The sequence below is a fragment of the Phyllostomus discolor genome, chromosome X, assembly GCF_004126475.2.
Source record: "Phyllostomus discolor isolate MPI-MPIP mPhyDis1 chromosome X, mPhyDis1.pri.v3, whole genome shotgun sequence".
NCBI lineage: Eukaryota > Metazoa > Chordata > Mammalia > Chiroptera > Phyllostomidae > Phyllostomus > Phyllostomus discolor.
This window is the reverse complement of record NC_050198.1, coordinates 86573318-86594983: the sequence shown is the minus strand read 5'-3', so window position 1 is coordinate 86594983 and position 21666 is coordinate 86573318. Positions and strand designations below refer to the sequence as shown.

At 40.6% G+C, this 21666-nt stretch overlaps 1 long non-coding RNA gene across 1 annotated transcript; it reads left to right on the top strand.

Annotated features, from left to right (window-relative positions):
- The first annotated feature begins 1200 nt into the window (after positions 1 to 1200).
- On the top strand, positions 1201 to 17969 carry LOC118498434. Its single transcript, XR_004900924.1, has 3 exons — positions 1201 to 1211; positions 7355 to 7360; positions 17866 to 17969. It is a non-coding gene; the product is annotated as an uncharacterized LOC118498434 (long non-coding RNA).
- The last annotated feature ends 3697 nt before the right edge of the window (positions 17970 to 21666 follow it).

Below are 21666 nucleotides of genomic sequence, written 5' to 3'. Positions count from 1 at the left end.
TCTCTGCCTATGTATCTCTCTGTCTTTTCCCTTCTCCTTTTCTCCACCTTGGTTTCACTCTCTCTGTCCACCATATACATCCACACTTCAGTACCAGAGAGTTCTGTAGAGGGTAGTATTTATTTCCTCCACCCACATCTTCTATCTCCATCTTAGCTGCCATTCACCTTGTGAAATCTCTTACCCTGCCCGGTTACCATGTGATCTAGAGCCATACTCTACCAGGTGGTCTGGCTCAGCCTCTCTTTCCATGTCCCTATCAGACCCAATCATTCTCAGTCATTCACAACTGCTACCCCAGGCCACTGCAGATGGCCTGGGTCTCCAAGAAGTTCTCTGTTGGCCTAGACCTGACAAATTTCTCCAGATTCTCTGAGCTTGTTATGGCTTCAGCTCACTAACTTCAGAAGTGTGAAGAAGGCTCAAACTTCACTTTCTCAAACAGCAAGGGTGTTCATAGAAGAATTTAACAGCTTGTTAAAAAGAGAAAACATATTTTCTGGAGGCAGCATGGCATAATAGCTTCAGAGTCTTCTAGACCTCTTAATCCCCATTTGGACATGTATTAGCTGTTCAACCCAGGGAAGAATTTTAGAGGCAATTTGAGCAAAACAAGAAGGGGACTTGGAAAGCAGGGATTAATTTCCAGCAGGGAGAGTAATCCTATTTGGTAGAATTACAGGTGGAAGGCAAGAGGATATAGCAGTGGAGGTGAAGGTGGCAGCAGTAGTGATGGGCCTGAAGGAATTAGGAGAAGCAGAAAATGTTGAAAAGTTAGCCTAGGGCCAGATAATGGAGAGAGTTGTTGTTGTTTTCTCTAAGTGATGGAGGAGCCATCCAGATACATCAAAGTTTTCTGATGGAAAATTAGAATCTAAAATACTTCTATAAATGGTGATTACATATAACTAAAAATGATCATAATTACATTTAGTGTGGCCATGACCAGGCATTCTGACTCTCACCTGGGAACATGACATCACATATGTTTCACTTGGAGGACTACAGGCACAACAGTTGCCCCTGAAAACAAGCTTAGAAAGTGTCAAAAGTCCATTAAGTAATTATTATAAAGATTCAAACAAGCAGGATTTTAAAAAAAAAAACTTTTTTCTATATAATTTCCTCACAGATTAAATCTTTTCACTTGGGTGGGATAATAGCCTCTGATACTGGGAGTAAAATGTAGGATCCATAGACAGCGTATTTCTGTTTTCTATTCAAAACAGAAAACTGGTGCCTTTTCTTTTTTGCCCAAACTCTTCTCCCAGTTTCACCTAACTATAAACATTTTCTGCACAGCCTTCCATAAACTGGTAGTATATTTCTATAGCAGAAATATTTTTTTGATTCATGAATCAATGTCAGTGTGCAGCAAAGTGATAACAGTCATTGTCTTTGGATGGTGAGATTATAGATGACTCTTTTTTCTTCTTTTTGATTATGTGTGTTGTTTGGTTTGGCTACAATTAATATGTATTACCAGTGAACAGGGATATAATAGAAGCAATTCTAAAAAAGATTCGATTTCATTATGCCAAGTAAATGAGGCTGGATCTAAAGTTGTATAAGCAGTATGACCTCAACTTAGTGTAATAGATAAATGATTAAGAGAACAAACCAGAAGGAAATGTGCCAAATTGTTAATAGTTGTCTCTGGGATCAGGACTCTTCGAACTAGGCTAGGCTGAGAAAGGGGAGAACAAAGGGTGCAAAATTTAAGGAGGCACTCATTTTCAGGGTCTGGCAGGATTGGCACTTAGCAGTGAGTGCCTCCTTAAATTTTATGCTCTAGGCACTTTGCTTGTCTCATCCTAGTCTGGGCCCAGCATGTGTGACTGAGATGTGAAGAAGTTTGAACTCTTTAACCAATCTGTTTTGAAATGATTGTTTTGATTGCACACTTGTAAGGAGAAATATAGTCATTACATTATCCATTTTTCCCAGCCTGTCAGCAAACAGTTAACTGTATGATTTCTCTTTCCAGTCTTGTTCTTAAGTCAGCCTGCTTTTCAACTATTTTTTATTAATACTCTGAAGTTATTTGGCCTTTGGCAAAATTCTTACCACGAATGAAGACAATCAACAGTTTTCCCTGATTCTATATAAGGGCACCTTCCAGCCTCAGATGGAGCTTTTTCTCAACATTGCCCAGCAATTTTGCATGTCCTTTATCAGCTCCCTAGTCCATTCCCCATGACAGTTATTTCAAACTTTCTCCATTCTCTTTAAACTACTCCTCGTATCACCTTCCTCATTCTCAGTAAATTACTTTGCCTTCTTTATCAGTCTGGGTCCTGGCAGGAATCATATGTTACATTCAAACTGGATAATTAAAATGAGTTTAATGAAAAAAACATTTACAAACCAACACATCATAGTGCAGATCCTGAGGCTAGCAATAGTGGGGAGTGTTAAATCCTTAGGATTTGGGGGATAGGAAAGCTAGTAGTCATCAGAAATTGCAGAGGACTACTGTCAGGAACTGTGACCTTTGGTAGAAAGAAATAGTGACCTTCAAGAAATTTGACCTGAAGCAAAGCAGTAAGGAGGGAACTAGGGGAATAAATACCCAGGCCTCAAGTCACCTTACACTCCACTATCTCCTGCTGATGCTTCCCATTGTCCAAACTCAAACTGAAGTGTCACAGAGGTCAGCCTCCTGCTTACAGTGAAGGATGGAAAAGGGTAGAGTGGATGGGTAGACCTCCTATTTCAGAGAAAATAGAGACCATTGAGTAGGATTTTCTTCAATTTCTGTAATTTTTTCCTGAATATGATTTCAGCCTTCCCTCTTTATTCCCCATTCCAAAGGAAGTGATGATACTAGTGCTCTCTAGAGTCATCCTGTGCTTTGGTCATCAATTGTGCTGACTTTCCTGGGACCTCAGGCCATCAATTATCCCATTTATAACTTACACATTCAAGTTTTCTCTTCACAGGTTCCTTCCAATTTAGCATTTCAACATACATTTCCATATTAAAAGCAAAAAAACCCAAAACAAAACAAAACAAAGCACTTTCTCTCATGACTCTATGGCCTCCTTTATAATACCCCTCCTCTTCATCACAGACAAGGTCTTGATGAAGTCATATATCCTTGAAAGCATTTTCTTCCTTACCTCCCACTCGTCAATTAATCAACTGTTGTCTGGCTCTTGGCAAAACTAAAGGACATATTTTCATCCTCACTCTACTTAATCTCTGAAGCATTTGATATTGGCTAATCCTTCCTCTGAAACTCTCTTCTGCTTGGTTTCTTATGCAAGTCAGGAAAGTATAGTAATTAACAACATGTCATTCTGAGTCCCATCCAGTTTCCTCTCATTTCAAATTGATGTAGTAATATTACCTATGCCAGCTTCTGGCACACTGCAAGGCCTTTATAAATGAGAGCTGTATTTGTGACTTTACTATCTCTGTTTTCCTCGAAAACTTTAGCCACCCCTCATAACCTTTTTCATCTTTCTCTTCTCTTGTATATTACCAGAATCATGATTTTTTTTTATCCCTTATTTCCTTGTTCATACTGCATGGATGAATTTGTCAAAAATCGCTGCTTTAACTACATCTATAGGATATTGATTGCCCATCTCTATTATCCATCTCAAACTCATTCCTCTGTTCAAGATTGGTTATTGAATATTTATATGAATATGCCAATGACATTGCAAACTCCACATGTGTAAACCACACTCATGGTCTTTCTTTTAACTTTTAGTCAATGCCCCTCTTTCATCTTCCTTATCTCAGGGATAGAACCAAATGCTCTGTTATATAACCCAGAAACCTGAGCTCCATTCTTTATGTACTCCTCTCCCTAACTGCCCCCTCTCAATTCAATCAACCAATGCAAATCCTGCTGTCTATTCTACTTTTTGTGCTTTGAATTCCTCCCCTTCTCATCACTACAAACATTACTGTAGTTCATGTTCTTATTACTTCTTACATAATCACCTTAATTGTCCTCTAACTTGTATAGTTTGCTGTACCCATCCCTCATCCTCACTTGGCAGAGAGCTCATTAAAAATGTGATTCTGATAATGCAACTGCTACCCATTGTCTTTAAGACAAAGTTTAGACTCCTTAGTCCAACATATATCACATTTTCTTTATTCATCCATCAAAAACATGTATGTTGTTGTAATTTTTACTCTTAAGTGGGATTGGCCTCTTTACTGAAAATGGGGCACATAATATTTTGTGACCTGAATTGGTAAGAGAATTTTTCATTATTCAAGTGTGACCAGAAAAGTCACAGAACTACCCCTGGTTCTCATCCAGGGGAGGAATAAAGCATAGGTGCCACAGTATAGATTTGAATGGCCAGTGGGGAAGTCACATTTTTTCAATGGAACAATTACAGATACTACACATACTCAGGTTGTAGAGTGGGGAGAACATTACTTCAAGAGGCTGAGGATAAAGATAATTGTTCAGGCTCTAATACTTGCTGGCTGTGTGACTTTGGACAGGCTATTTAATCTTTAAGAGCCTCAATTTTCTTATCTGAAATTTGGCAGCTTTACTTGTCTCACAAATGTATTAGGAAGATAAGACAAAGTGACAAATGGAAAATGCCTTTGTTGTGTATGTGCAAGAGATTATTAACATGTAAAAATCTAAAATTTACAGAAAAACAAAATCTCAGAATCAAAGAAAAAGCTACTGAGGCTTTTCAGAACATATATATCTCACTAAGGAATAAAGTACAGATCAACAAATCAATAATATAGTTGTGAGGCAGTTTACATGAAAATTCTAATTGCTTTTTTTGTTGTTTAGTATTTTACAGTTACACATTATCAGATATGCTGTTTCCATGAATAGTTCATTTACCAGAATAGCTTTCTTCACCAATAAAGGACTTTATAGACTGCTGAAGCACCTGGAAGGTCACCATAATCCCTATATCTTGTGATTACACTTTCAGTTTAAGTTACAGTTGGTAATTCACATAGTTCCATTCTACCTAGTTCATCTTCACGTCCCTTTGGAAAATGATTGGGACATAGCAGTATGTGTCAACCCTGATTGACTGGTAGTGGCTGCCTGGATGGAATACCTTGATCACAAGGGTTATGAGAAATCTGGACCCAATGGAAAAAGAATGCTGTGATTGAAAGGCAAGGTTTTCCTGGATACAGTGGGGAAAGAGTATAGGCACAAGTAACTCACATTCCTCATCTCTTTTTAGAGTGTGCCCTCAGAGCCTATTTTCTCCCCACAGATGTGATATCAATTTATAAGATACAGATCATAATATACTGCAAATTTTAAAGTTTGAGAATTCCCATTTATTTCTCATTAGCAATTGATCTCCACAATATTTTTTGCCTAAACATGACATCAGTGAAGTTCAAATGTGATCATAGATGTAAACAGGATTGGTAAAAATAAAATATACTACTCATGTGGAAGGGGCTATTATTCCTTCACTTCATTTTTAGTGCAGTGGTTCTCCAAGTGCCTCCCTAGAACATCAGTATTAGCACCACTTGGGAATTGTCAGTAATGTAAATTCTTAACCTGTATACCAGACCTACTGAATCAGACACCACTGTTCCAAGCCTTATAAATAACCCAGATAGGTTAGCTCTGGATTTTACCTTTCCCAAAAGGAAGGATGTATTTTACATCTAGAACTAGCCCCCAATATAGGAACTCCATTAAGACCAAGCATCTTTCAGTCCTCTAAGTAAATACTTATTCCTAAAACAAAAACAAAAACACCTCTAATTCTTGCTCAATCCACCCAACCAAAATATCACTAACCCATTGGAGAAAGCATAATATTTTATTATGACTATAACTGAGCAAACTGAGGCTTGGCCACGTGGTGCCCTAACACATGACCTAACCATTAGTGTTGAAGGAAACAGGTTTTATTTATAGAGTTCCTACTTCAGAGAGGCTGAGGGCACTCCTGCCCATAGCCATCCTCTCCCACAAGACCCAGTACTTCTCATGCCCCCCAAAAGGCTACAAACCAAAACCATGCCCAGAGGTTCCCCATATCCTTATCTGCTCCTAAGACAACTGTGCAAACAGGTCTCTAACCCCTCTGGAATGTGCACTTGCGGGTTTCAAAGTTGCCATCCTCTTGCAGCGACTCTCTTCTTCTGGATCTGGGGTGCGCTGTTCCCAGCCTCCATGTAGTGGTTCAGGGAAGTATGTGCTGTGTTACACAAGATCATGGTGGAATCCAGAGAGACATATGTCCCAAGAGAGTGGCTTCTCCATGCATCCTTCAGAGAAGCAGGAATCTTCAGTTCAGCTCCAAACATCTCCCATGAATCCATGCTTGGTTAGGCAGGTACCTGCACAGCTCCATCATCTCTCTCCTTACACCCTTTCAGACCACACAGCTGCTTCCTTTCTCTCAGCCCACTATGGCCTCTTCTTCTCCAAACTTTATGGATTCTCCTTACACACCAGACCTCATGGTGGACCGGGCCCTGCCCTATACCCTTTCAGACCACATGGCTGCTGACTCTCTCTCAGCCTGTATGGCTTCTTCATCTTTCTCTCTCAGCCCATCCTTATTTTATTTTTTCCACACTTTTATTGTTGTTCCAGTACAGTTGTCTCCATTCCCCCCCATAAACAAATGGGACTTCATCATCCTTATTTTAAATGCTCAGCCTAGAACTTCCTATGTGACCTCATATCTGGTCCCTCCTATGATGTGCCACTTTTGCCAGTTCCTCCATATATTTTACCTTCTTTCGGCTACCATCTTTAGTCAGGACAAGAGTTCCCCATGATGCAGGGACATCTGGGGTGGGCATCCACTTCCCCTGGCTATGGCATGAGTCACTATATGCTCTAAAGTCACATACACCTTCCACCCCGGGCTGCAGCCTCTCCATTCAAGAAACGCACAGCTATTAACTTGCATTGTTATATAAAATATCTTAAATGCCATATCATCCACTTCCCCCTTCTCCCAACCAAAGGTTTGTGGATTTTCTCCTATTTTCAGGGGACCCTCATTCTGTACCCCATTACATGAATAACATAATATTTAACATCAAGCCTTTGTCCAAAGGCATTCCTAGCACAGACATACCTTTGATTTCACAAAATGATAGTTATATCCCAAGGGCTTCTAAATAAATAGGGTCTTTAAAATCTGACTCTCACACAGGAGTGCTTATTCTTATCAGTAAGCAGTGTTTTGGATTGTTTCCAAGACATGGATGTAGCTTCACGATGACCATGATATCAAGTTAGGCATTAATATACTCTTGTTCATAGAGAATTCTACTTGTGATATAAACAGCTAGCATTTGTTACTACTAAGCATGTGCTAAGGATTTTATGTAAATTTGTTGGCAGCAGTGAAAACAGCACTGGGTGTTAGACTGGTGGAGTCAGACCAGACTTTGGTTCAGCAACTTTAGTAGTTGAGATCTGGCTAGGAAAGAATTCAGAGTTAAGACTCAAACTATAACAGAAGTTTATTTAGAAAGTCACAGAGGTAGAAGAAATGAACAGTAGAAGAAATGGGCTCAGAAAACAAATTACAGAGACAAAAGAAGGGTCCTTGGAGCTTAGGAGAAAGGAAGGCAAAGATAACACACCTGGCAGGGAGAAAAGGGGGAGAAAAATGTGTGGGCTTGCTCACAGAAGTAGAATGTGCTGGGTCCACCTCCTAAGGGCTTTTAAGGGTGGAAATTTTGAGGGAGGTCTGAGGGTAGGATATGAATAGAATATTCATCAGGTTTCCTGGTATGTCCTCTCAGGGTCGTGGTCTACACTGATTGGTAAGAACCAGAGCAGAGGTTCATTTGTCATTATATCAGCCATGGTGGTGCTTCTCTGGTTTTGCTGCTTTCTATGCCTGGAGCTAAAACAAAACTGAGGCTTAGATGAGGTGGGTAACAACCTCATTGTCCTGGGGGCTTAATGCTTAAGGGCTGTTCTCTGGCCCCCTTGTTCATTCTCCCTCTAAGGGGATCTAAACCACATGACTAGCAACTTGCCAGGGTAGAAAATGTCAGGGGAGGGTAAACAGCATGGTCAGTGATATGCTAAGGCAGGAAAGGTCACCCTGGAGGGGGGGGGTCTTTGTTTTCCCAGTTTTGCCCATTGCTAGGCACCTGGGCATTCCACTCTGGTGACCTTCTGTTCCTGGCACATTGTCCTTGCTCTGCCTATGTCTGTCTAACTGCCTACCACAAATTCTCTCATTTAAACTTAATTACCATCCTTGGGGAGAGGTACTATAATCATCCCCATCTTCCAGATGAGGAAACTGAGTCTCAGAGGGGTTAGAGAATTTTCAGAGGGGTTAAAGAACTTGCTAACCTAAACCAGACAGTGGAGCTTAGATTTGGAACACAATCCATATTTTTGAAAGCCTAAACTCTATTTCTTCATCACTGTGCTGTAGGAAATCTTTGATGCAGATTCTCTGGGGTAGGCCATTTTCTTTTCCTACTTCAGACAGGGCTAACCACCTATTCCTGCTTCTCCTGTTCATTAAATATGCACACACATGCACACACATGCACACAAAGGAGGAAGAAGGTTGCCTGGCTTCATTAACATTTGAAACTAGATTTAAGTAGAGCATAAAGGAGCATAAGGGATCTTCATAATCCTTGTCCTCTATCTAATTTAACTCTGAATCAAGTTGTGGAATAAATTTTTCGTGGTGTGTTTTAAACATTAAAGAGCTAGTCTTCTTACTGGAATCCTTGAGTTCAGCTTTGCTTCAGATTTCACCCAAATCTGAGAATTTGGATAAATGAAGGAATTATCCATCACCAGATATTGCTTGTCTCTTGAAAAATATCATGATAAAATTAATATTTATTTTTGAAATAATAAACCATATGAAATCTTAGTAACAAAAAAAACTATCTTCCCTCAAGAGAGTACAATTTAGATAAAGAAATTAGTTCATCATTTCTATCATTAACAAACATTGATAGAGTTTCTATTATGCATCAACACTGTGCAAGGAAATGTGGGAGATAAAGGATGTTAAATTCTCAGTAAGGATATTTTCAGAGATATGGTGACATTTTGTTGCTATTTTATCAAAATGTCAGTCCAAAAAGGCTTCATCAGATTGTCCTATGCCCCTTTAAAATATGATTGTTGCTATCAAGAAGCTTAGCGTCATGAAGAAGTAATACCCATATGTGTTGGAATGTACTGGGACATGGACCTAAGCCACTGCCTAATCTGGAACAAAGAAAGTATAAGTCGCCAGCTAAATACCTTACCATGAGATTCCTGGTATCAGAAGAAACTGAGGCATAGCTGCTGGCATCCTGCTGGAACCAGTTGAATTCTCACTGCCCCATCCCCTGTCCCTTGAGCTTTATACGGAATCAGCCATCCACGATCAGATACCCAGGACACCTGGAGCAGATCAGCAGGGTGACTCACCCTCCCCCAGGGTCTGATACATACCTTGCAAGCCCTTCTACCCTTTTCCTTGGGGCTGCTGTCCATTCAGAGCCAGCCCACCTGATCACTGTGTCCTGACTTGAATAAAAGCCCTTCATTGGACTTTTCTGGCTCTGGGTCCTTTCTTAGCCACCTTGGCTAAGTTTTGGTGATTTATGTCGCAATCATTAATCTGCACCATGACACTGTAGCACAGATATTATCCCCTTTTATAGAAGAGGAAACTGAGGACAAGAGAGCTATATAATTTGCCCAAGATCATATATCAAGTGAATGACTGAGCCAGTAATTGAATCCGGGTCAGTCTATTCTGTTGGGCCAAACCAAATGGAATGTCAGAGGCAATGGCTAGATTGCAGTGGATGGAGGAGTCATTTGTAAACAAGGAGACAGAGAAGGGAAACAGATGACTCTTTCCCAAGCCTGACTATAAAGCTTGGGAGAGAAATGTGTCAGACATATGAGGATCAGGGAAAGTTTTTTTTCTGGCTTGGTTTATGGGTGAAAGGCTGAAAGAAAATGCAGTGTCTGCTCTCAACAAGGCTATGGGACAGGACATTTCTCCTGAAGCTTGTATTGCTGTTGGCAGGGCAGACAATGATGGACATATTTAGTACAAAGACATCTTTAGGACAATGGGTCTATCTGACCATAGGGCAGGAAGCTCCTAAATGCCATAGCTATGCAAGGGCAGCAAAGTATCTCAAAATCAGTTTGTGAGAATATTGTGTTTTAGCTCATTTAGTTTCTATTTTACATTTCTGATATACCTTCAGAGGATGGAAAGCTAGAAGCTACATTTCCCATTTTCCCTTGCAGTTGGATTTCTGGGTGATGCAAAACAATTGGATCACTTGTTTGTACCTTGTGATGTACTTGTTTGTACTTGTTTGATTTTCAAAGGCAGAAGTGAAATGTACCACATGATCTCACTTGTATGTGGAATCTAATGAACAAAATAGAAACTGAAGTTTAGATACATGGAACAGACTTACAGATGCTGGAGGGGAGGGAAGACTGGATGAAAGATGGCAAAGGGATTAGCCAATGAACATTTATACATGATCCATGAAGACAGACAACAGTATGGAGATTGCCTGTGGGAGGGGAGAAGATGGGGTTTGGTGGAGGTGGGAAGAGGGAGAAAAAGTGGGGACAACTGTAATAGTATAAACAATTAAAAAAAGAAGCAAAGAGGCCAACTCCAACATATTATAACTAAAATGCCAAAAGTTAAAGATAAAGAGAGAATCTTAAAAACAGCAAGAGATTTACTGGATATGAATTGAATGAGTTATCTAAAGTCAAATAGCTAATAAGTGTTGGGGCTCGTCCCAGAACTCAAGTCTAGCTCATTGCAGACCCCAAGTTTTGTACCACTACTAAAATAATGCTGAAATAGCTAAAGCACTTACTTACTGAATCTTTTCAACCTCTTCTTAAAGTGTGACTAAGTTAGAATTTTTTAAAGAGGACATGAGTTAGACTCATGAACTTTAAATTTGTTTTCTGTTGCTGTGCAACAGATCACCCCAAAGTTCATGGCCTAAAACAACACACATGTATAATTGGAGTTTTCATGGGTCAGGAATCTGGGGACAACTTTGCTGAGTCTTCTGCTCAGGGTTTCACAAGGCTGTAATCAGGGTATTGGCTGGGGCCAGTATCTCGTCTAAGGCTCAAGATCCTTTTACAAACTAATGTGGTTGTTGGCACAATTCATTTTCTTGCTGCAGTAGAACTCATGGCAGCTCCTTCTTCAAGGCTATCAGAAGAAAGAATCTGACTTCTTTGAGTCTCTTCTTTCTAGGAAGGCCTGGAACCTCTTTTAAAGGGCTCATCTAATTAAGGTCAAGCCCACCCCAAACAATTCTTAATTAACTCTAAGTTAACTACTTGATTAGAGGCCTTACTTACATCTGTAAGATCCTACTACATTTGTAATATTGTATTTGTTTGAAACAAGTAACAGGCTCCACCCACATTTAAGGAGAAGGGCTTATATAAGAATATAAATACCATAGTATGGGAATTACAGTGGCCACCTTAGAATTTTGCCTATTACAAAGTTGAAACAACTTTTCCATTTGATGTATTTCATGTATCTATCAGAGGCACTTAAAGTCTTCAATGTCTTTAGGGCCACAATTATAATAATAGTTTTACCATATTCTTCCTAATAGTTTATTATCATTTAATAACTGAAGACATGAAATTACAGAAGTGCTAACAGAAATACCTAACTTACAGGGTTGCTGGAGGATTAAATTCAATAATTTATGTTAAATTCCTCACATGGTAGTATGCATAAAGCAAGTGTTCAATGAATAGTGGCCATAGTAGAGAAGAGTGCAGATTTTGGCTTTCTCTAGTCTCTGAGAAATTTCTGTCTGGAAAGCTTGTGGGATGCTGCATGGGCAGGGTTGGGGCCCATTCACATGTCACCAGCTTAGAGGCCAAAACACTCTTCACACTGGCTTTTACACCCTGACTGCAGCTCCCCCTTTGCTTCTCAGGGTCAGGGGCTAGAGCCAGGTAAATGGTCAGGAAGCTTCCAGTTCCAAAGGCAGTTCCAGTTTGGGAGTTTACTGTTGGCTCACCAAGAAGCCTTCTCTGTCAGAAAGGAGGTGTAGTGTAATGTTTTCAAGTTAGAGTTGTAAAATCAGACTCTCTTGTGTTTGAATCCCATCTGTGTGGTATAAAGCAAATTAACATTAATTCTCTGTGCCTCTGGTTACAAAGTGGGGATTATGAATAGCAGCTACTTCATGGGATGATTCATTTAGTCCACAGATATTTATTGAGTACCTACTAGGTACTGTGAATGGTGCTAGATTCTGGGAATACAGCACAGAACAAACAGACAAGAATCTTGACCCTCATGGAGACAAATAACAACATAAGTAAGTAAATATGCACATGTTTCATAGTGATAAGTGTGATTCATTTATGAGGTTAGCTAGAGTGTCGAGGTTGTAGAGAGGGATCACAATTCAAAATATAGCAGTCAAGGAAGACCTTATTAAAAGATTATCTAAACCCTACACCTACAAGAACTGGTGGAACAACAACAAAGACATCCCAGAGCAAGTAGAAGGAAGGAAATAACCAAGATCAGAGCACAATTAAATGATATAAAGACTAAAAGCACAATTCTAAGGATCAATAAATCCAGGAGCTGGTTCTTTAAAAATATAAAAATCTCCCGGCTGGCATAGCTCAGTGGACTGAGTGCGAGCTGCGAACCAAAGTGTCGCAGGTTCGATTCCCAGCCAGGGTACATGCTTGGGTTGCAGGCCATAACCCCCAGCAACCGCACATTGATCTCTCTCTCTCTCTCTCTCTCTCTCTCTCTCTCTCTCTCCCCTCTCTTCCCTCTCTAAAAAAGTGAATAAATACAAAAATCTAAAAAAAAACAAAAAACATTTTTGAAAATATAAAAATCTACAAGCCTTTAAGCAGACTCATCAAGAAAAAAAAGAGAGAAGACCCAAATAAACACAATCAGAAATGAAAGAGGAGAGACTGCAACTGATACCAGAGAAATGCAAAGGATTGTAAGAAATTACCACAAAGAACTATATGCCAAGAAATTTGAATATCTAGGTGAAATGGAAAAATTTCTAGAAAAATATAATCTCTCAAAACTGAATGAAGGAGAAGCAGAAAGCTTGAACAGACCAATAACAGCTGACAAATTTGAAGCAGTAATCAAAAAATTCTCGACACACCAAAGCCCTGGACCAGACGGTTTCACAGGAAAATTTTTACAAAACATTTAAGGAAGAGCTAATCCCTATCCTTTACAGACTATTCCAAAAAAATCCAAGAAGAGGGAAGACTTCCAAACTCTTTTAATGAAGCCAGTATCATCCTAATCCAAAAACTAGATAAAGACATAATAAAGAAAACTACAGGCCATTATTGCTGATGAACATAGATGCTAAAATTATCAACAAAATATTGGTAAACTGCATCCAGTAATACATTAAAAAGATCATGCACCATGACCAGCTGGGATTCATCCCAGGTATGCAAGGATGGTATAATATTCACAAATCAATAAACATAATACATCACATAAACAAAAGGAAAGACAAAAATCACATGATTATATCAATAGATGCAGAAAAGGCATTTGATAAGATAAAAACACTCAGCAAAATGGGAACAGAGGCAGCATTCCTCAACATAATAAAGGCCATATATGAGAGACCCACAGCCAATATCATACTCAATGGGCAAAAACTTTCCCACTAAGATCAGGAACAGACAATGTTGTCCACTTTCACACTTCTGTTCAACATAGTATTAGAAGGCCTAGCCACAGCAATCAACAAGAAAAAGAAATAAAAGGCTTCCAAATCAGAAAGATGGGAAGCAAAACTGTCATTGTTTGCAGATGACACAATAGTATACATAGAAAATCCTATAGACTCCACCAAAAAACTACTCCATCTAATAAGTGAATTTGGCACAATAGCAGGATACAAAGTCAGTATTCAGAAATCAAAGGCATTTTTGTACACTAACAATGAAATATCAGAAACCAAAATCAGGAGAAAAATCCCATTTTGTATAGCAATAAGAAAAATAAAGTATCTAGGAATAAACCTAACCAAGGATGTAAAAGACCTACACTCAGAAAACTACACAACACTGAAGAAAGAAATTAAGGAAGACACAAACAAATGGAAGCATATACCATGATCATGGATTGGAAGAATTAACATCATCAAAATGTCCATATTACCCAAAGCAATTTATAGATTCAATGCAATCCCTATTAAAGTACCAATGACATATTTCACAGATACAGAACAAACATTTCAAAAATTTATATGGAACCATATATGATCCCAAATAGCTGCAACAATTTTCAGAAAGAAGAACAAAGTAAGAGGGATCACAATACCTGATATCAAACTGTATTATGAGACCACTGTAATCAAAACAGCCTGGTACTGGCATAAAAACCAATGGAACAGAAGACAGAGACCAGAAATAAACCCTACTTTCTATAGTCAATTAATATTCAACAAAGAGGGGAAGCAACATAAAATGGAGTAAAAATAGCCTCTTCAACAAATGGTGTTGGGAGAGCTGGACAGCAACATGCAAAAAAAAAAAAAATGAAATTCAATCACCCACTTACACCATACACAAAAATAAACTCAAGATAGATAAAAGACTTAAATATAAGTTGTGATGCCATAAAAGTCCTGGATGAGAACATAGGCAGGAAAATCTCAGATATCACCCACAACAATATTTTCAATGATATGTCCCCTAGAGTAAGGGATATAAAGGAAAGAATAAACAAGTGGGACCTCATCAAATTAAAAAGCTTCTGCATGGCTAAAGAAAACAGCATTAAAATGAAAGGAGAACCAACTGTATAGGAAAACATATTTGCCAATGATACCTTGGACAAGAGCTTGATCTCCAATATATATAAATAATGCACATGACTCCTCTCCAGGAAGATAAACAACTCAATTAAAAAATGGGCAAAAGACCTGAACAGACACTTCTCCAAGGAGGACATACAGAGGGCCCAGAGACATATGAAAAGATGGTCAGCATCACTAGTCATTAGAGAGATGGAAATTAAAATCACAATGAGATACCACTTCACACTGGTCACAATGGCCATCATAAACAAATCAACAAGCAATAAATATTGGAGAGGATGTGGAGAAAAGGGAACCCTCGTGCACTGTTGGAGGGAATGTAGATTGGTGCAGCCACTGTGGAAAACAGTATGGAATTTCCCTCGAAAACTAAAAATGGATCTGCCTTTTGACCCAGCAATTCCACTGCTAGAATTATACCCTAAGAACCCTGAAAGTTCAATGCAAAAGAACCTTTGCACCCCAATGTTCATAGCAGAACAATTTTCAATAGCCAAATCCTGGAAGCAACCTTAGTGTCCATCAGTAAATGAGTGGATCCAAAAACTATGGTACATTTACATGATGGAATACTACACAGCACAAAGAAAGAAGGAGCTCTTAACCTTTTTGACAGCATGGATAGAACTGGAGAGTAGCATGCTAAGTGAAATATGCCAGGCAGTGAGGAACAAATATCATATGATCTCACCTTGAAGTGGAACCTATTCAACAAAACAAACAAGCAAGGAAAATATAACCAAAGACATTGAAATTAAGAACAATTTGACAGTAACCACAGGGGAGGTGGGAAGGAATAATGGAGAGGAAGGGGGGAAGGGTTTTCAGAAACAACTATAAAGGACACATGGACAAAACCAAGGAGGCTGGAATCAGGAGAGGGAGATGGGGATGGCTGGGTTGGAGGGGAGTGGTGGGAGGGTAAATGCAGACAGTTGTACTTGAACAACTATAAAATACTTAAAACATAATAAATAATAAATAAATAAATTTTAAAAAGATGACCTAAAGCAGGTTAGTGGGAAAGCCATGTGCATACCTCGGGAAAAAGCATTCCAGGCAGAGGGCACTGCATGTGCAAAGGCTCTAGATTGAAAACATGGTATAAATTGTGGGAACAGTGAAGAAGCCAGTATTACTGGAAAGTGTTGAATGAGGGGATTTGTGAGAATTAAATGAAGCAATACATGTGAAGTACACAGCACAGGGCCTGGCTCTAAGGGGTCCTTCACCAATGTTGGGGTGTGGCAGGGAATTGAAACCTGAGCAGGGAGTAGATTAAATATGGTGGAAGAGTAAGTGGAAGCTACAATAACCTGGTCCCAGGACCTATCTGGAATTACAGCAAAACAAAAGAAAAATAATAATGAATAACCAAATGAACACTAGCTGGAGAGAAGCATGGACAAACAGAAGAAACCACTTCACCACAATGAGACTGATAGGGAGTACAGAGGAGGTGCAAGAGGGCTGGTGGGGTTCTCACAGGCAATAGCTAAAGTTCTAGAGGGGTATTTCAATGGCTGGGGGGTTCCCTCTGAGAAGTGTGGGGTCTAAACCCCAAGCTAGGCTCCCCAACCAACAGCACCAGAGATGGAAAGGCACCCAGATAACACCTAGCTGTGAAAATCAGCAGGGTTTATGTCTGCCAGAAAGAGACAGATGGGGAGTCAGAGAACCTCTTAAAGTGCCAATGCACAAAATTTCATTTGTAGCCACTAACCCTGGGCTCCAGCAGAGGGAGGGAAGAGTAGACTAGAGACTCATGAGGGGAGTCTGGGACTGGTGGCTCTGGGGATCAAACTGAAGGGTCAGCCACCAAGATCCCTGTGCTGAGTCATTTCCCATACTGCAGGAGACATCTCTTTCAGGCACAGCACTCCTCTCCAAATGGCAGCAGCCTGAGGCGAAGCAATAGCCCCAGGCAGGAATTACTACTCTACCCCACCCTGTGGAGCATAAGCCAAACTGCTGGTTACGACTAGAGGCTATATCACTGAGTAGTTTAACAATTAAGGTGGATCTCTGGGCCTCTATGAGACTTCAGCTAACCCTACCTATAGCATGTGCTGATAAAAGCCAGACTTGGTGTACAGCCAGGTTCTTTCTTCACACAAACAAGCCCAGCAGAGGCCAGCAGAAGAAACCACACACAGTGAATCACTGATAGCTCCAAACGGGTTGACCAGGGCTATTTGCAAGCAGTGTCTGACAAAAGCTACACAAGAGTCTTTGCAGATCTACCTAATACATAGAAACAAATACAAAGAAGTAGCCAAAATGAGAAGAAGAAAGATCTCAAATGAAAGAACAAGAGAATTCTCCAGTAGAAGAGCTAGATGAAATGGAAGCAAGCAATTTGTCAGATACAGAATTTAGAGTAATGACCTTAAGGTACTCAAGTCCATAAAAACAACACATAGAAACCATGAAAAAGGACCAGTCAGAAGAATACAATATATGAAATAAATAATACACTGGAAGAAATAAACAATAGATTAGATGAAACAGGATTGAATCAGTGATTTGTAAGACAAAATAGGAAAAAACACCTAGGAAGAGCAGCACAAAGAAAAAATTAAGAAAGGTAGGAGATCTTAAGAAATATTTTGGATATCATTAAGCATAACAACATCCACATAATGGGAATGACAGAAGGAAAAGAGAGTGAGCAAGGGATCGAGAACCTATTTGAAGAAATAATGACTGAAAAATTCCCAAATCTGGTGAAGGAAAATGTCATACAAGTCCAGGAAGCTCAAAGAGTCTCAAACAAGTTGGAACAAAAGAGGTTTACACCAAGATACATCACAATTAAAATGACAAGGGTTAAAGATAAGGAGAAAACCCTAAAAGCCACAAGAGTAAAGCAGGTGGTTACATGTTGCAGACACTGGCCTGCAGTGTCTACAATGTTATGGATGAGACGAGGCAAATTCACATGGACAATTGAGTCCTGTGGAGAAAAAGGGATGGTACTGCCACTCTCTCAAGAGGAGAGCACCCTGACCCTTGCTTTGGTAGGCTTTTATTGGATTTAACTTGCATAGGAATACAGAGTGTATACATAAAACTTGTCAATCATTGTCAGGCAGAAGTGGTCAAATAATAGATAACATTCAAAGAACTCTGAGAGTTTATTCTGAGTCAGGCTCAGAGAGCTAACGGGCCATAAAACTTTGGGGAAAAAACTCATTTCATGCTTCAACCCTTATCATTTAAATTGAGGGTATTAACAAAGTAGGTTTCATAGGATTTTATGCATTCTTAGGCCTGATCACCCTATAGAACCTGCCCTTTCCAGAACAGGGCCTCACCCACCTACAGCATTGTTTCAGGTTTAAGGCATTGTTTCAGGCTTAAGTCAGGCAGGGGAAGTAAGGCAGCCAAGAGATTAGGAGACTTCTTGGAGACAGAATGAGAACTTAGGCTATGTCAAAGCCGAGGGGCAAGGGTCCATCACCCCCTTTTTCTATAGCCCCCCAAGTCCTTCCCTCAGGGGCCCCTTCACACAATGCCTGTCTTAGGTTGTCCCTCCTTCACAGAATCTTACCCATCATTAGCTAACCAGTCATCTGGGGCCAAGAAGGATGAAGTGAAAGTGGGCAGAGGTGGTGTCCCTATAAGGAAGATAAGCTTTGTCTCCTAAGTGGCTTATGGTCCCAAGGTCTTTTTACTCAGCCTTAGCCATGAGGGGTTACAGTTTCTGAAATCAGGCAGGGGAGTTCCCAGCAGTTACATTCAAGGGAGAACTAATTAAACTGTCACCTGATTTCTCAACAGAAATATTTCAGGTCAGAAGGGAATGGTATGAATATTCAAGTTGATGAAAAGCAAGGGCCTACAACCAGGCTACTTTACCCAGCACGGCTATTGTTTAAAACCAAAGGAGAAATAATGAGCTTCCCAGACAAGAAAAAGCTAAAGGAATTTGTTAACACCAAACAAGCCCTACAACAAATGTTAAAGGGCTTGCTTGAAGAAGGAGAAGGAAAAAGAAGGAGAAGAAGACAGAGGAAAATAGTCTAATAATAAAATGGCACTAAATATGTATCTATCAATAATCACTTTAAATGTAAATGGCTTAAATGCTCCAACCAAAGATATAGGGTAGCTGAATAGATAAGAGAATAAGATCCAGCCCTGGCTGGTGTGCTTGTTACAGAACACACAACAAGGGGGGCCTGGGATGATATACTATTATTGAAAGAAGGCCCTGGGTCCGTTATGTCCACCGCCAGAGGAAAGACGTCTCTGAATGCCAGAGATTCATGAAAAGGAAAGGAAATGTTTATTTAATGCTATACTAACTTAAAGTAGTGACCTAATGTCTTTACCAAAATCCCAAAGTCCCTTAAAACACCCACAAACACACAGTCCTTCTTTCCTTCCCCCTTTGTCCAGTCCAGAGTACCGTATCTCAGGAAAGGAAATAGAAGTCCATGGCTCAGGTAGTCCTCTGGTTCTTCCCAGTTAGAACTCCATCTCGACTGGGAGAACTCCCTGGGTTCCCGGCACCCTCAGCTGAGTCGCCGGGATTTCTGCTAAAACCAGGTGGTGGTTCCCCCTTCTAAAGCTGTGGGGTTCCCCACTCTGCCAGGCTGTGTGGTTCTCTCCTCCGGGGCTGCCGTGTGGTTCCCTCTCTGGGATTCGGGAGTCTCCACTCTGCTAAAGACGCGTGGTTCTCTCCCTCAGGGCTGCCGCGTGGTTCTCCCTCTCTCAGGGCTGCACATGGTTCTCCCTTCTAAAGCAGCATGGTTCTCCTCCAATGGCTGCACATGGTTCTTCTTCTCAGGGCAGTGCATGGCTCTCCTCCCTAAAGCAGCATGGTTCTCCTCCTCTCAATGGCTGCCAAGTCTGGGTTTTTAAATCCCCGCGGCCAATCTTCCTCTGCAGCCCCATCTCCGACTCCTCCCACACTCAGCTTCACAAGCCAGAACTCGTATCCTTCCAGCTTTACTGGGCTGCCATCATGAGTCTGGGCAGGTGTGGCCCCATGTCCTGGAGCCAATCCTCTCTGAGCTCCCACGCAGGCGCTGTAACGCAGGGGACCCGCCCCCCCAGTTACATCTGGGTGGGGAAGTTACTTCCATTCCCCTGGCTTAGAGCTGATCACAGCTACTTAACATATCTATGCAACCAGTCAAAGGTTATAGATATGCCAAACTACCACACCAGAGCTTAGCTGCAAGGCTGCTGCTATGCTAAACAGCTCTCAATGGCCCTGCTCCATTTGTCCCTTCCCCCAACCCACACCCTGGGGTGGGGGATGGAGACATCTTAAAATCTCCTGGACACCTTAAGTTCTGGACCCCATTTCAAATGCCTATTTGGGCTGCCCCCCCTTGGCTGCACCCTGTAACATGCTCAGTGGATTGAGCGCTGGCCTGTAAACCAAATTGTTACCAGTTTGATTTCCAGTCAGGGCACATACCTGGGTTGTGGGCCAGGTTCCCAGTAAGGGACATGCAAGAGGTAACCACACAGTGATGTTTCTCTCTAAAAATAAATTTTAAAAATATTTTTTTAATTAAAAATGGGTCTGCCTTTTGACCCAGTTATCACACACACACACTTCTGGGAATATATTTGAAGGAACCCAATACACCAATTAAAAAGAACATAAGCACCCCTATGTTCCTTACAGTGCTATTTACAATAGCCAAAATATGGAATCAACCCAAGTGTCCATCAGTAGGTGAGTGGATAAAACAACCATGGGACATTTACACAATGGAATGCTACTCAGCCGTTAAAAAGAAAGTTTTACCCTTTGTGACAGCATAGGTGGTCCTGGAGAATGTTGTGCTAAGTGAAAGAAGCTAGTCAGAGAAAAAAAGGTACCATAGGATCTTGCTCATAGGTGGAATCTAATTAACAAACTAAACTAACAAGAAAAATGGAGACAGCCTCATAATGAAGATCAGGATAACAACTATGGTGGGGGGATTAGAGGGTGGAGGGATTGAGCAAAAAGGAAAAAGAACTCATGGACATGGACAACAGTGTGGTGGTTGCTGGGGGAGGGGGATATAGGGGGACTAGGTGGTAATGGAAAAGTACAATAAATATTAAATGTTAAAAAGTAAAGAAACATGAGCAGTGCTTCAGGTACCCATCCAATCTGTATAGACTAAATCTGAGATCCCTTGTATAAGTGTATGTGTGTGTGTGTGTGTTGGGGCCATTCTCCTTTCTGAGAATATAGTCTGGTTTGGATACACTTAGGACTACATCGATGCCATTTTCACCTGCGAGATGGGACCCAAAGTGATGATCCTATCATGTGCAAGCCTTACAGAGAAGGCTGGCAGGGAGTAAAGAGAATGTGTCCTTGGAGTGATTTTTCAGGCTACCTTGGGGCAGAGTGGGATTAGGGCTAGGGACCCACGGTTATTTTGCTGGGAGTAACAGGTCAGTGAAATATAACTCTGTGGCCTCATTTTTATCTGTAGGTTCTGGAGTCTCATGGTCTTTGAGACTACATACAACCACAACTAACATAAGTGAGTCCTGGGATAACTGGAATTCTCATAATCCTATGAGGTAAAGGCTATAATTCCTCCCAGTTTATAGGAGAGAAATCTGACTCAATGAGATGAAGTGTTCTATCTGAGATCAACCAAGTGATGAGAGATGATTCCAGCACAATTCAGATGGCTCTTGCATGCAAGGTAACCAGAAGTATGCATGGAAGTTCAGATGTGGAGCCAGGAAATGGTGTGTAACACCCTAGCTGGGAACCAGCAGGGGTGGGGAAGAAAGAGAGGTTCTTGAGTTCAGCACTACAACTAACAGTTGCATTATTTATAGAGTGCTGACCAT